This window comes from Protopterus annectens, chromosome 10.part0, assembly GCF_019279795.1.
Source record: "Protopterus annectens isolate FY-2018-M chromosome 10.part0, PAN1.0, whole genome shotgun sequence".
Lineage (NCBI taxonomy): Eukaryota > Metazoa > Chordata > Ceratodontiformes > Protopteridae > Protopterus > Protopterus annectens.
This window is the reverse complement of record NC_056744.1, coordinates 713,146,371-713,161,643: the sequence shown is the minus strand read 5'-3', so window position 1 is coordinate 713,161,643 and position 15,273 is coordinate 713,146,371.

The window sequence follows — 15,273 nt, the reverse complement described above, 5'->3', positions numbered from 1 at the left end:
CAGCTGTATTCTTTCTGGTACATTATTAACATGTCATATAAGGAACAATGTTATTGTTTTTAACATATTAATAGCAACAAGCCTTGGCCCCAGGCCCTTTAAAAAGAATATACAAGGTCTGTAAAATGACTAGAAACATTTTTTTCTTCTGACATTTATTTATGTTCCACCAGCATACTTTATTACCTACAATTATTGCCAGACTTTTGTCAGAAGAGCTATACAACACTCAAAGTAAAACTTTAATGTACATCACAAATACCGACGTTCATTTTAAGGGCTTCTCTGCCAAAAGATGTGTGCGTGAAGTGGGGGCAATGGTCAAACTTGTCAGTCACAACATGATGAGTTGCAACTCACTGGCTGCTTTTTCTCACAGAAAACTATCAGCAGCATTTATTTACCCTGGCAAAAAAAACTAAGGGCAAGAGGGGACATACAAACACTGTACAGAATGTACTCTAGAGAGTGAGTGGAGTGCATTGGGTAGCAAATTGCTCTGAAGCAGTAATAGTAATTACTGCACCACCTATAATTCCAGTGTTTCACTCAACAGTGAATGCATTCTATGTGTTAGGCTACATATGGAACTAATTAGAATGATTTAGTCACATTCATTCAAATTCAGTGAAATATTAACTGAAACACCAATATTTCAATCAGGTTTTACAATATGCTGCAGAGTTGAATCCTTATTTTGTGTTAAAATTCTGTATTATAATTTAAGTGAAATCTACTCTATCATTTTAGTCAATGATTATTACAAAAAGCAATGTGAATCACATCTAGAGTGGCAAAGATCAGTCACTTGCTGTGATCTCATAATTTGAGAAAATGCAGAAGTTTTAACTGAGACAGTATGAGGGGCCCCAGATGGTCTACAAAGAAGCTACTTATCCACTAGGTCATTTAAGAGCTCCCCTTTACAGATAAGCTGGTAGGGACCAAGGTTTCATACCGGCAACTCAAACTACAGACCCCACAGCACCTGCTCTACAGGATGCAGCAACTGCATCATACCCAAATTTAAAGAAGTGTTTCCAAACTTATCAGCATCATGGACACCATAAAAGTATTATGCCTTCCTCAAATCAGGGGATTAGGACTCCAGGCAGGAATAAGCATTCGTGGAGAGATAATACTTGACACATTCTGGGCCTTTGGTTATGTGGATAATTAGAAAAGTTGTGCTGTAAACTAAGGGGAAAAGACACACACACTGAAAGTATGAGACTTCTGCAATAAAGACAATTACAAAGCTTAGCATTAGACACTTACAACTATCACTTGTAAAAAAAAAAAAAAATAGCAAAAAGGGTAAGGATTTTTTCCCAAAATGAGTACTTAACTCAAAACTGTGGAAGCAAAATGACCCAATGAACTGGTGACACACATGGAAGTTCAAGATGTTCATATGAACTGTGCAGGAAACCGCAGAAGACGCCACTGGCTGACCTTCCTTTATACCGCTGACATCCTGATATCTTTTTGGGAGGAAGTGAATCTGGTCTTGGGGAAGTGGAGACCACTGGAAGGGCCAGCCATTATACCTCTCATCCTCTTCGTACAAGAAATCTGGAAAAGCCTAAAATAATGGTGTGTGAGGTAGACAATGGACCAAAAACAGGGAGAGATTTTAAATATTGCTCCTATAAACTTGTAAAGTTGGTAACGACAGGATTTGTGGTAGCATGTACTTCTGAAAGATATGAAAGCTGAAACTCAAACATATGTCATTATTTAGTGACTTCAATCCTCGGTGATTTGCCAGAGAGCCACAAATTTTATGAGGTACAGACCAAAAATATGAGGCAAAAATATGGGCATACGACATGTGAAAACCTGAACAGTTGACAGGTATAGCAGCCATCAGGCTTCCGCAGGCAGTGATCTCTTGGGACAGTACTGCAACAACATATTACAAAGCACAATTCAAAGTACTCTCCATAATAGGTTCATAGGTAGGTACTAGGCTATCTGCCCGATGGCATTTATAAGCCTAGCCAGTGTGTGACAGCTTTCGCTGCCCCATTGATTAATTAACTGAGCCTCTGTCAAGAAGAGCCAATGAAGTGATCCCAGGGGTGTATTTTCTGTTACCCATCCACTCATCAAGGTTTCTCTTGAAGAGTGTTAGTGAGGGGCTCTGCCTAATGTAGCTAGGAATTTTGTTCTAAAGCATGGGGAGTCTCTGTGACAGGAATCTATCCCTCCAGCATGTTCTATTTATTGGTCATAGGTTCATAGGTTCATACTAGGCTATCTGCCCGAGGGCATTTACAAGCCTAGCCCATAGTTTTGTGGCTTATGCCACCCCTTTAGTATGGGGAACTATACCCATTATTTTGCTGTGCCTCTGTCGAGCAGTGACACTGAGGTAATCCCTGGGGTATATCTGCGATCTCCCATCCATTGGTCAAGATTTCTCTTGAACAAGGCCAGCGAGGTGCTCTGCCTCACATATACCGGGATTTTGTTCCACAGCATAGGGAGTCTTTGGGTGATGAATCTATCCCTCCAGCACGTCCTATTAATAGCCGTGTCGAGGTTTAAGTCTCCGCCCTTGTGGCTCTGACGGATCTAGATTTTTGATGTGAAGCATATTCATCAAATCTGGGTTTGACATGGCCTTGTATGTCAGGCAAAGGTCACCTCTGAGCAGCGGTAAGCGACTGAATAGAGCTGGAGTTCTTTCAGTCGGGCAGCATAGGACAGATTTTGAGACCCTTTATCCTTTTGGTGAGGAACTTTGTGGCCTCTCCAGCTGCTGCAAGTGTCGGGTCAGATACATTCGAATGGGGCATTGTACTCAATCATTGGTCTGATGAGTGATGAGTACAGGGAGACTATGACCTCCCTTGATCTAGATGTGAATCCCTTCATGATAAGGTGGGCAATGTAGAAGGTCTTCCTAACTACTTTAGCTACATGGGTGTCGAATGACAGGCTACTGTCAACCTGGGTCCCCAGGTCCCTGATAACTTCTTCTGTGCTCAGTGGATTGCCACCTATATGGTAGCTAGGGGTAACCTTGTTTTTCCCGAAGGGTATGACTATGCATTTTTTGGCATTTAACTTTAGGCCATGGCTCTGGCACCAGCTATCCGTCTCTGTGAGACCCTTCTGAAGGATATCTGTGTCAGATGTGTTTTCGACTATGGCGCCCAGTTTGCAGTCATCTGCAAACTTCGTCAGCCATAACCCTCCTGTGTTTGCTTGTGGCAAGGTTTAGCTCACTAGGGCACGTGGCTTGCAGTGAGTGGATTTCTTTGAGTGGAGAATGTCCATTAATTCCGAGTTGGACATGGCTTTGTAAGTCAGGCAGAGATCACCTATGAGTAAGCAATATGCTACTGAGTACAGCTGGAGTTTTTCCAGTTGGACTGCATAGGACATATGTTTGTGGCCAGTAATCCTCTTGCCGAGGTACTTTTGTGGTCTTTCCAGCTGTTGGAAGCGTCTTGTGAGGTACATCCCAAATGGGGCATTGTACTCTATGATGGGTTTGATGAGTGACGAGCAGAGGGGCACTATAACCTCTTTATTTCTAGATGTGAACCCTTTAGTAATTAGATGGGCTACATAGAAGGATTTCCTAACAACTTTGGCAATATGAGATTGTCAAAGGAGAGATTATTATCGACCTGGGTCCCCAGATCTCTTATTACCTCTTCTGCATTAAGGGGGCTGCCACCTATGTGGTAATTCATGGGTGTTTTGTTTTTCCCAAACGGGATGACTATGCATTTTTTGGCATTTAGCTCGAGACCATGACTTTGACACCAGGTGTCCGTCTCAGTAAGGCCCTTTTGGAGAATGTCCGTGTCAGCCAGAGTCTCAATTATGGCTCCCAGTTTGCAGTCATCGGTGAACTTGGTTAGCCATAGTCCTCCTGTGTTTACCTGTACTTCTGAGAAGTAATATGCCGAACAGTATGGGTCCCAGGACCAAGCCTTGTGGGACACCACTTGTGACTGGTTTAAAGTCGGACCTGGAGCCCGCTATTCTTACCGTGTGAGTTCTGTCTGTAAGCCAGTTGGCAACCTATCTCATGATGTAGGGGTTTATGTTCAGGCTGGTGAGTTTTTCTATAATTCACGAGTGGGGAATGGTGTCAAAAGCCTTGGCGAGGTCAAGGTAGGCTGTGTGAACTACCTTCCCCTCATCTATGGCTTTGGTGACTGTCTCGAAAAAGTCAACCAGGTTTAGTAGGCATGATCTGCCCTTAACAAAGCCGAACTGGGTCGGGTCAAGTGTTTGGAGGTTCCCAATGTCTTTGTTAATGAGTTATATGATGATGCGCTCCATAGCTTTGCAGACCAGGCTAGTCAGGCTTATGGGGCGATAGTTACCTGAGTCAGTTGTGGCCCCTCCGTTGTGGAGCAGAATAACCATTGCTGTGCACCATTCTATGAGCACGTAGCCTGTGAAGAGGCTGAGGTTGAACAGTGTGTTTGGATGGGGGGATTAGTTTGTTCTGTAGTTCATACAAGATGCAGCCTGGGACACCATATGGCCCCATTAATGCTGCGCTTTTGGCTTTTGAAAGGGCTGTTTTCACCTGTGCATCTGTGATTTCTGGGACACTACACTTTTCCATTATTGTTGTGGGCCCTTTTGGGGGTGAGAGGGGGGTGAAGTTTGTACTGAATCTATCTGTCAGGATGTTGGCAATATCAGTGGGTTCAGTATATTTTGTGTTATTTTGAACTAGCTCAGAGCGTATCTGCGAGTTGCCACTTAGATTCTTGACATAGCTAAAGGCGGCTTTGTGGTTATCTTTCGAATCCTTCGCTATTTTTCTTTTGAAGTTAGCCTTGGAGGATTTTATGAGGGACCTTAGTTTCTTACTGATACTGATCAGGGATGTCTTTCCTTCTTGGGATTTGCTTATTTTCTGAACTAGTTTCCTCCTTCTATTGTATAGCCTGTTTATGGCAGGGGTCCACCAGACTGGTTTCCTTCTCTTAAGGGAGTGAGTCTTGGTTTTGCTAGGGATGGCATGATCCATGCATCCTTGTAGGTGCTCATACAGTGCATTTGTAAAGGTTCCTGCATCTTGGACACTGTTTTCCTTTAGCGTGGGATCTCAGGATAAGGCCTTCAAATATCCAAAGGGGGTATTTCACAACAGTTCAGTTTTGGTGTTCTGCTTACACAGCATGGCTCAATAAACGAGTTAGACAACTACAGAACTGTGAGTTTTATTTCAGTACTAGAAAGGCGAATGTAAGATGGTGAATTTTCTGGTTCACACTGATTAGGTGGATCATGACATGGTTTCCTGAGAGCATTACTAAAGAGTACTGAATGGGTTATTCTTTTAATGCAATACATATAGATTTCATTAAGGTCTTTAAAGCTACATATAGCAAATGAGTGATGGATATTTTGAAAAGGCACTGAGCTGGATAAAAACTGTTGACAAGGACTGCAAACTGATTAAGTGAACAAAGACTGTTGTAAGAAGTATGGTATGCCAAGTGAAAAAGCTGTTTTGAGTAGAATATTTCAGTAATTCATGCTGACATGTTTAGTTTAGCCCATCTGTATATGAAAAATTTATAGAAATGGAAAGTGACTGGATGGGTAAAAATAAAGTACAGTTCCACGAGTCCTACTTACTTTTAACAGTAGATGTTCAAAATTCCTCACTGCCTCAGGTGTATTTGGAGTAATCTAGCAAAGTAACCCAGTACAAGCCAGCTTTTAAAAGCTTGGACTCCCCTCCTTCTCTATTCCTGTGACAAGTGACTTACTCAGCATATCCTGAGAGGGAAGCCTTCGGCTACAACACGGAGTGAGTGTTCAGACTTTTTCAATTCCACAAAGGAGGAGAGGAAAGAACCTGAAGCCAGAATCATCTAGTTAAGAGTATATTCACAGCCAAACACCATACCATATAAAAACCAAATCCAAAAACAAAGGAAGTTGAAACTCGCATCAATTTTGCACAATCAAGGGATGGCAGGTGTGTGCTGCCACTGAAGCAGTGAGGAATTTGAACATTTACTGTTACAGATAAGTAGGACTTGCACATCTGCACTCTGCTCATCATTCCCACTGCCTCAGCAAGATTTTGGCAAAATTCCAAAAGCTTACCCTACCTGGAGGGTGAAAGGATAAGGATCCAGGAGTCCCTGGATAATGGCCCTAGCAAAGCCTGCTCTGCACCTTAAAAAGCAATCCAGATTATAATACTTTGTGAAGGTACAAAGAGAGGACCAGTTTGCTACCTCTTGAATGCTTCTAGAGTCCACCTCTTTCTAATATACCATCAAAAAAGATAAGGCCCTAATTGTGTGAGCCTTATCCTTGCCTGGAGGAGATTTACTATGGCGGGAATAACAGAAAACAATAGCAGCAAACAACAGTAATGCAAGTTTACTTAAGAGACATGTTTACCTTTCATACCCTCTGTATAGTGGACAAACAGCAACTTAGCACTCCTAAAGGGCTTCCTGTCAAGGTAGAACCTGAGCTGCCTGCGTGTATCCAAAAAATATAGAATCTTTTTTCCCATGCCTTTTGAATCAGGATAGAAAACTGAGAAATCGATGCCATGATTCAAGGTAAATTCAGAAACAACATTAGTCATGAATGATTGACTAGTGCACAAGACAGCCTTGTCCTTGTGAAAAATCAGAGAGGGCTGGCCCACCATGAATGCTTGCAGCTCAGACACTAGCCTTGCAGATGCCAGAGCAATGAGTAAAACAGTCTTCCAAGTAATGACCCATAAATTAGCCAAAAAAGGCATGTTCATAAGGAGGGAAGGGCAATTATTCAAGAATGGTGAGATCCCAGGGAGGAGAAGGAATATGCTTTTGAGGAGGACTCATATGCAACTCTCCTTTTATAAACGCTGACCAGAAAAAGAGAAGAAAGAGGGAGATCCATGAGCAGACAAGCTGAGATGACCACAAGATGCACTTTGACAGAGCACATGACAAACCATCGCTAACACAAATATTTCAAAACCAGAAGAGTTTAATCCCTTTTTGGATCCCTGTTAATGGCTAGACCTCCCCTTCTTGTAAAAACATGATTTTATAGCTGTAGGATTTCTTTCCTCTTTAAACACCTGCTGCACATCCTCATAGAACAAGTGACTCATTCAGTTAGCCAGTTGCAAACGCTCTAAGTTGGGGTATACCATTCAGCCCTGATGCTGCATGAGCAGATACAGTCTGTAAGGAAGCTTGTGGTAATTGCCCTTGGTTCTTCCTTTTAATGGAATTGGTCAACTATATCGTGGCCAAAAAGGGGGTTAACACAATGATCTTTGGTAATTCTTTATGAATCTTTAGAAGAACCTTGGAAATCATTGTAAAGGGTAAAATGAATACAGGAACATTCCTGACCAAGGGAATGATAGTGCACCTGCCTTCCAAACATGGCTGCAAAGATGTACTGAGCAGAATTTTTTCAGTTATCTGTTTTAAAAGAAGGCTAACAGATATACTTGAGGTGCTCCCCACATGTGGATCAAGTCCTGGTAAACCTCTACATAGAGCTTCCACTCATGAGAGATCTGCTTGGTCTGTCTGCCACAGAATGTACAAGGCCTGAAGAAACAGATGGAATGATGCAGAGTCAGCTCTCAGGCCATCATTGCTAAATGGCTAATAGGTTAAGACTTTGTACTCTCCCTTGCTTGCTCAGGTACATCATCACTGTAATGATGTCTCTGACCACTAGAAGAGAACTTGGAGTACATACGTGGTGGTGAGTCTGTAAGGCATGAATCACTAACCTACATCTATTTTACATTTATGTGCTTTGAGTGTCTTGAGGACCCAACAAGCCTTGCACTTCAACTTCCATGGACATTTCTCCCCAAGCAAAATTTGAACAGTTCATCTGGAAAGACTGAACTTCTCAAGTCTGAAGACAGAATGGAAGTCCTAGATTCAGAGATAGTCAATCCCTCCACCACTGCAGTTCCTTTTTCACAAATCTCAGTACCAGCATCTGGAAATCCAAGGGAAGGTGGTGATGGGTCCAAAAATACTTTGATTTGAATTTTTCGCATGTGTAGTCTGGCTAGTGGTATCATAAGGATCACTGATGCCATTAGGTCTACAATTCGAAGAACCCCATTGCTGAGCCTATGACTAGAAGAGACAGAAATCCAGAAAATGCTCTGATAAGTCAGAACTTTGTCTTTTGGCAGAAATGCCATTCTTTTTATTTTGTCGATCCAACACCCCAGGAAAACAACTCAATAAGATGATGTGAGGAAGGGCTCTTGAAGGTTCAGTTTGAAGCCCGGGTGGAAAAGGAGGGATGCAAACCTGTCTAAGGTCTCCAAACATACAGATACACAATCTGCACAAATCAGCAAATTATCTAAAATGGAAAAATGTGAATGCCAAGGGTTAAGCAATAGGCAACCACTTGGGACAGACACTTTCTAAACACTCAAGCTACAGCAAAATAGCCCAAAGGGTAGTGCAGAAAAACTGACAATGCAAGCAAGACTCAGCAAATCACAAAAAGTTCCAGAAAACAGGAGCAAAAGAAATATGATGATAAGCCTCCAAGATATCCAGAGTCTCCATGAAACAACATTCTGGAAGCAACGCTAGGACGGACCGTAAAGTGAACATTTTGATTTTTTGGGGCTTTTACAAATGTGTTTAGAAAGGACAAATCTAGGACAGGTTTCCACAAGTGCTCCTTTTTGGTACCAAAAAGACTCTGGAGAAGGACTTTCCAAGATGGCTGCACAATGATCAACAGCTTAACTTCAGCTCTCCCACTGTGAAAAAAGAAATAAACACAGGGGCGAGGAACCATGTCACTTTTAGTAAATTCAGTTATTGGCTAGTAAGTACACTGCCATGATACCAGCGAGAGCCTGAAAGAAAATCAACCAGAAAAGGCGAAGATAAAATAGTGAATAGGAAAAATCCTGCATATGTTCAGCAAAAAGCAGTTTGAGCTCCAGCTTTGGTGCAAGACATGGGGTCCAGTAATCTGGTGAAAAAAATAAGTCAAATGTGCCCAGAGCTGATTAAAGTAAATGAAACAATGAATGAGTACATGAACTGAAATAGAAAAAAATTGGAGAAAGTGGAAGAAGCTTTAAACAGATGTTCAGATGAGCTGATAAAACTGCAAAAATTGGAGGCTGAAAGGAAGAAAAGGCTAGCTGAGTACGAGACTGCTCAAGAAGAGATGTTTCAAAAAATGGCAGACATATAGGACAGAGCAAGAAAGGTAAATCAGAGACTTTCTGCTGTACCAGAGAAACTAGAAGGAAAGTACAGTTGTGTACATTTACCATAAATGTAGATGTTCGAGTGTATTCACTGTTGCAGTCCTCACACATGGGTTATCTGGCTCCCAGTAGTCCTCAGTCGGTCCGAATACCAGAGTCCTTGGTATATGATGTTGGCTGCCACCAGTTGTAAAACTGTCAATACGTCAGGTATAAAGGGAGGTAGCCAACGCCATTTCCTCAGTTTTTCTTGCCTTAACTGTCAGGAGCCCCCAAAAGAAGGCTAACCCAGGAATGGTAGCACCCTGGACACGTCATACAAAAAACAAAAATCTACAGTCTGTGCCTTAGGAAAAAAGGTGGAATGGAGGGTGGGGAACCAGGACTGCAACAGTGAATACACTCGAACATCTACATTTATGGTAAGTGTACACAACTGTACTATGTTCTTCATGCTTCACTGTTGCAGTCCTCACATATGGGCTGATTCCCAAAGCCCAGAAAGAAGACAAAGGGGGGGAGGAAGGACACAGATTAAGGGTTGGTAAGGAGGACCTGCAAAACTGCAGAGGCAAAACCAGCCCTGGATTTAGAAAACAAAGGTAGATTGTAAAGCTTTGTGAAAGTATGGACAGAAGACCAAGTAGCTGCTTCTATAAAGTCCTTAGTAGGCACACCTCTCAGAAAGGCTGCAGAGGTTGAGGCTGCTCTAGTAGAATGGGTCCTAATACCCAGAGGGGTACCTTCCCATGCTGCCGGTAACAAAAGTGAATACAATGAGCAATCCATTTGGAGATGGCTTGTTTTGAAATAGCTTTACTCTGAGCCGCAGGAGCAAAACTAACCAATAGCTGGTTCAGATTTTCAAAAGGATTTAGTCCTAAGTAAAATCTCAGCTGTCTATGCACATCAAGAGAGTGCAGAATCTTTTCACCTTTATTTTGGGGATTGATGAAAATGTAGGTAGGTGAATAGACTGGTTAAGGGTTAAACTGGAAACCACCTTAGGCATAAAGGAGGGATTGGTTCTCAGAGAAACCTGATCTGAGTGAAAAATAACGAAAGGTTCTACTGCCATTAAGGCTTGCAGCTCAGATACCCTTCTAGCTGAAGTAATAGCTAAAAGGAAAGCAGTCTTCCAGGACAGAAACTTCAAATCTGCAGAGGCAGCTGGTTCAAAGGGAGGCAGAGTAAGTTTTTCCAGGACAAAAATAAGATCCCAAGCAGGAGTAGGAGCTCTTCTGGGAGGTCTAATATTACCAGCTCCCCTCAGGAACTGCTTCATCAAGGGGTGAGAAAAAATGGGTTGCTCAAAAGAACAATGAGCCAAAATTGCTGAAGCGTGAATTTTGATTGAAGAAAAGGGAAGTCCACCATTAAGTAATCCTGCTAGGTAGTCAATAATGAGTGAAAGAGAAGGATGAGAAGAGTAGTCTCCTTTAGCTAGCATCCAAGAGCAAAATCTCTTCCATTTATCTGCATAGGATTTTCTTGTGCTAGGCCTCCTGGCCTCATGAAGAACTTCAACCACCTCTTGGGAAAGATTTAAAGTATTAGGCAGGCAGTTGAATGCAGAGTTTGAAGATGAGGATGAAGGAACTTTCCCCTTCCCTGAACCAACATATCTGGTACCAGGGGAAGATCCCAAGTCTGAGCCTGGGAAAGGCTGTGAAGGAGGGCATACACCAATGCTGCCTGGGTCAATCTGGAGCTATCAGAATAGCCTTTGGTTTTTCATCCCTTATCTTTAACAGCACTCTGGGAAGAAGAGGCAGAGGAGGGAATGCATAAACTGAGAGATGTGTCCATGGGGAGAACAATGCATCCACCCTCCAAGCTTTGTTGTGAAACTCCCTGGTGCAGAAGGTTGGAAGGAGATGATTGGTGTGAGAGGAGAAAAGATCCACTTGTGGGGTGCCTCAGTGATGAATGATGTGATGAAAAATGTCCCTGTTCAGTTGCCACTCGTGAGAATCCAGAACATGTCTGCTCAAATGATCCGCCAAGGAGTTTAGCCTTCCTGGAAGATACTGGACTATTGGATGTAAGCCCATGCATGCTGTTATGGACCATAATCTCATGCTTTGTCTGCACAAGAGGTAAGAGCGAGTCCCCCCTTGCTTGTAGATGTACCACATGACTGTGGTATTGTCTGTCCTAATCAGCAGAGTTGAAGGGTAGAGTAGGTCCTTGAAAGCCAGCAAGACCTGCTGCACTGCCATCAATTCTTTTAGGTTTATGTGCAGATGAATCTGCTGGGTGCTCCAAGTCCCCTGCATACCACAGCCCTCCAAATGAGCCCCCCATGCAACATCTGAGGTGTCTGTGGTGAGAGTCTGGCTGGAAGGCGGTGGGCAGAAAGGCAAACCTTTGTTCTGAGAACAGGCTGTCACCCACCAGAGAAACTCCATTTGTAGACAGGGAATCAGGGGAAGAATCAAGTCTAAGTCCTGTGTGTGCTGACACCAAAGAATCTTGAGGTACCATTGAAGTTTTCTCATATGCAGCCTTGCATATGGGATCATCAAAATACATGAAGCCATGAACCCCAGTGCTTGCAGGAATTGCCTTGCAGAGAGCTGGGTCATGCTTGACAAGTTCATGAAGTAAGCGGAAAGATCTTCTTTCTTCTGTTGAGGGAGGAAAACCATCTGGATGGCTATATTCAGACTCGCTCCCAGGAAAACAATCTCCCTTGAAGAAACCAACTTTGACTTCTTTTCATTGAGAGTGCAACCCAAAGAGGTGAGAATGTTCTTCATGAAATCCAAATCCTTTTCTAGTTGTTCTGGGGAGTTTGCCTGAATGAGACAGTTGTCCAGGTAAGGATAAATTTGAATGTTTCTCTGCCTGCAAAAAGCAATGGCTGGAGCCAGGCACTTTGTAAAAACTCTGGGAGCAGTAGATAAGGCAAAGAACAATGCAGAGAATTGAAAGTGTTGCTCCCCAGCCCTAAAGCGAAGGAACTGCCTGCAACTTTCCCCTATAGGGATGCACAGATAAGCCTCCTTGAGATCCAAAGTTATCAGCCATGAATCCTTGCCCAGCATTGGTAGTAATTGCTGAAGGGTGAGCATCTTGAATTTGGGAATCACCAGAAAAGTGTTTAGAATGGACAGGTCTAGAATAGGGCACCAGGTGGCCCTTTCTTAGGTACTAGAAAAAGCCTTGAATAAAAACCTAGGCCTGCCTGATTTGCAGGAAGTGGCTCTATAGCCCCCATAGTCAGTAGTGAAGAAATTTGAGTTTCTACCTCTGCCCTGAGAGTTCTGGGTATCCTTGTAAAACAGGGGCGGTGTGAAAATAAAGCTTGTAACCTTGGTTTACTATATTGAGAGCCCATTTGTCATCTGTGATGGTAGACCATACCTCTGTGAACCTGGCTAACCACCCCCCCAAAGGAAACCTAGGGTCCACAGAGGTAGGCACAAGAAGGCCGGAGTCATTGAGAATGTTTGCTTTGGGAAGCTGGCTTAGAACTCCCTGATTTAGCAGAAGAAGAATGCCATTGTTTAGCCCTTTGAGGGGCAGAAGCCTGCCCTCTAGAAGATCTGAAACCCCTAGGCCTCGAGCGACCCTGCTTGCCAGGATCAGGAAAAGACCAATTCTTGGAAGGATAATGCCTACTAAACTGAGGAGGCTGAACCTGAAGGAAATCTTTTACAGCTTTCCTAGATTTTGCCTTATCCTCCAACTTCTTTAGTACCTCCTCAGCCTTATTACCAAAAAGATTGTTCTTGTGCAAAGGAACATCCAACAATTTAGATTTAACTGGTTCAGAAAGAGGCTACTCCCTGAGACAAGCATGCCTTCTAATTACGGAACCAGTGGCTGCTGCTCTGCAGGACGCCTCCAAAGTGTCAAAACCACAATGATGTGAATGCTTATTAACTAAAGTGGCATAATTCAGTAAGCCTTGTTAAATCTTTGTTCTCCGTCATGGAAGGAATATCTCCAAGTTTAGCCTTAATAGCCTCCAAAGTATGCTGCTGATACTTGAGCATGTGAAAAAGACAATTCATGGATCTAACGGCACGAGTTGCAGAGGTATAAACTTTTTTACCCCACCTGTCCAAGGCCCTAGATTCCTTATCAGAAGGCACAGGGTTTTTAGCAATAGTACCCTTAGCACCCTTAGGGCCTTGAGAAATAATTTCTGGATCAGCAGTAGGATTTTTAAAAAGGAATTAATGAGGTTCAGGAACCCTGTAATACCTATCTGGTTTTCTGGGGGCAGGAGGGACAGAATTAGGAGTTAAAGAATTTTCCATGAAAACATCTACAACTTCCAAAACTGGAGGTATAGCCAGAGGCTTATGTTGTGGCAAATCGAAAAATTCCCTGATTCTTTTCTTAGACTGTGGAAAATCCTGACATTCCCATTTAAAATGCTCCCTAAGAGTATTCAAAGTATCCCCAAATGAAAAATCTTCTGGAGAGGGGGCAGAAGCGTCATCAGCATCAGAATCCTCAAAGCCAAAAACAAGTTGAGATATTCCTTCTTCACCAACAGACATACTGGAAATCTCAGAATCTGAGAGAGACAAAACATCAGAAGATCATTTCCTAGCCCTCGTTGAAGGGGGGGGTGGAGCCCCTAATCAGGGAAAGAAGATCACCAGCCATCTTTACTAACTGGGACTGAGGTACAGGAGGGGAGGCCAACTCCTGCTTGTGAGTAGGTTTGCGGCTGGAAGGTTTACTAGCAATCCAGAGGGACTCGGGAGGCTTAGCAACTGCAGAAGTCTGAATTAAGGTAGTTAGTCTGGTTCTGGTCTCATGTCAAAAAGAAGAGGCATCAGAAGCAGGTGACTGCAAAGCGGCTCTGGACCCATATGAGGTGGCGACAGGTCTGAAGACTGCGGCATGGAGGACTCCGTAAAGGTCTCAGTAGAGGCTTGTGGCTCAAAATCTGCAGAGGCTGTGAAAGCGCCTCACTATCGCTGCGCTGATGACCAATTTCACCAGTGAGTCATCTGTAAATTTAACCCTAGGCCTATCGCGGTCCTTGTCTTTGCATTTCCTAGGTATATCTGAAGTTGGGAGACCAGAAGATACCATACCGACGAACTTAGGCCAGACTCCGAAATGCTTATACAAAATCTTAGCTCTATGGTGTATGGTATGCGGGTTAAAGGAAACACAGAGATCGCAGTTAGGGACGTCGCGCTCAAGGCACAAACAAGTTATACAATAGGAATGGAAATCACGGTGCAGAATTTGCTTTCCACGGGCAAGACAGTTATTAACTTTATCTGACATTCGTTAAAGCAAGGAAAGAGGATCCCCAACAGGGTACTTAGCTGTAGACGTCTTCAACTTGGTAGTCAGAAAGTGAAACGAAGGAAAATGGCCGACCGGCACTAGTGCAAATTGCATCTGCTTCGGGCTCCGTGGCAAGAAAGACTGGGGAAATGGTGTCAGCTACTTCCCTTTATACCTGACATACTGACATCAGTTCTACAACTGGGGGCAGCCAACGCCGTATACCAAAGACTCTGGTAGTCAGGCCGACTGAGGGCTACCAAGAGCCGGATAACCCATATGTGAGGACTGCAACAGTGAAACACGAAGAACATCAGTCTGTTAATTTTATGAAGTCACAAATAAGCAATTGGACTGGTATTCCACAACAGGAACTTCTAACTAAAAGGGTACACCATGTGAATGCTCCAAATCTGGCCATGATAAAGCAGCCAAGACCTATATTATTAAAGATGCAAACCTACGAGGAGAAAGAGCTGACCTTGACAATACTGTAGCAAAACAGCAAAGTATTAAAAGCTGGAGACAGTAGAGGCTTGTGGAAAATGATTACTTATTGTACACCAGACAGAAGAGAAGCACACTTATTCCAGTAATCAGGGAATGTCAACAGACAAGTTTGAGATTCAAACTGTTGTATCCAGCAGTCTTCAGAATAGTTTTGCCTGGGGGAATCAAAGTAATTTCTTGATGCAGAACAGGCTAAGAAGGAAATACAAAAGTTGATCCAAAAAAGTGAGGTATCAAGCAGAAGGGAACTCAACTTCTTATTCTTCTGATAA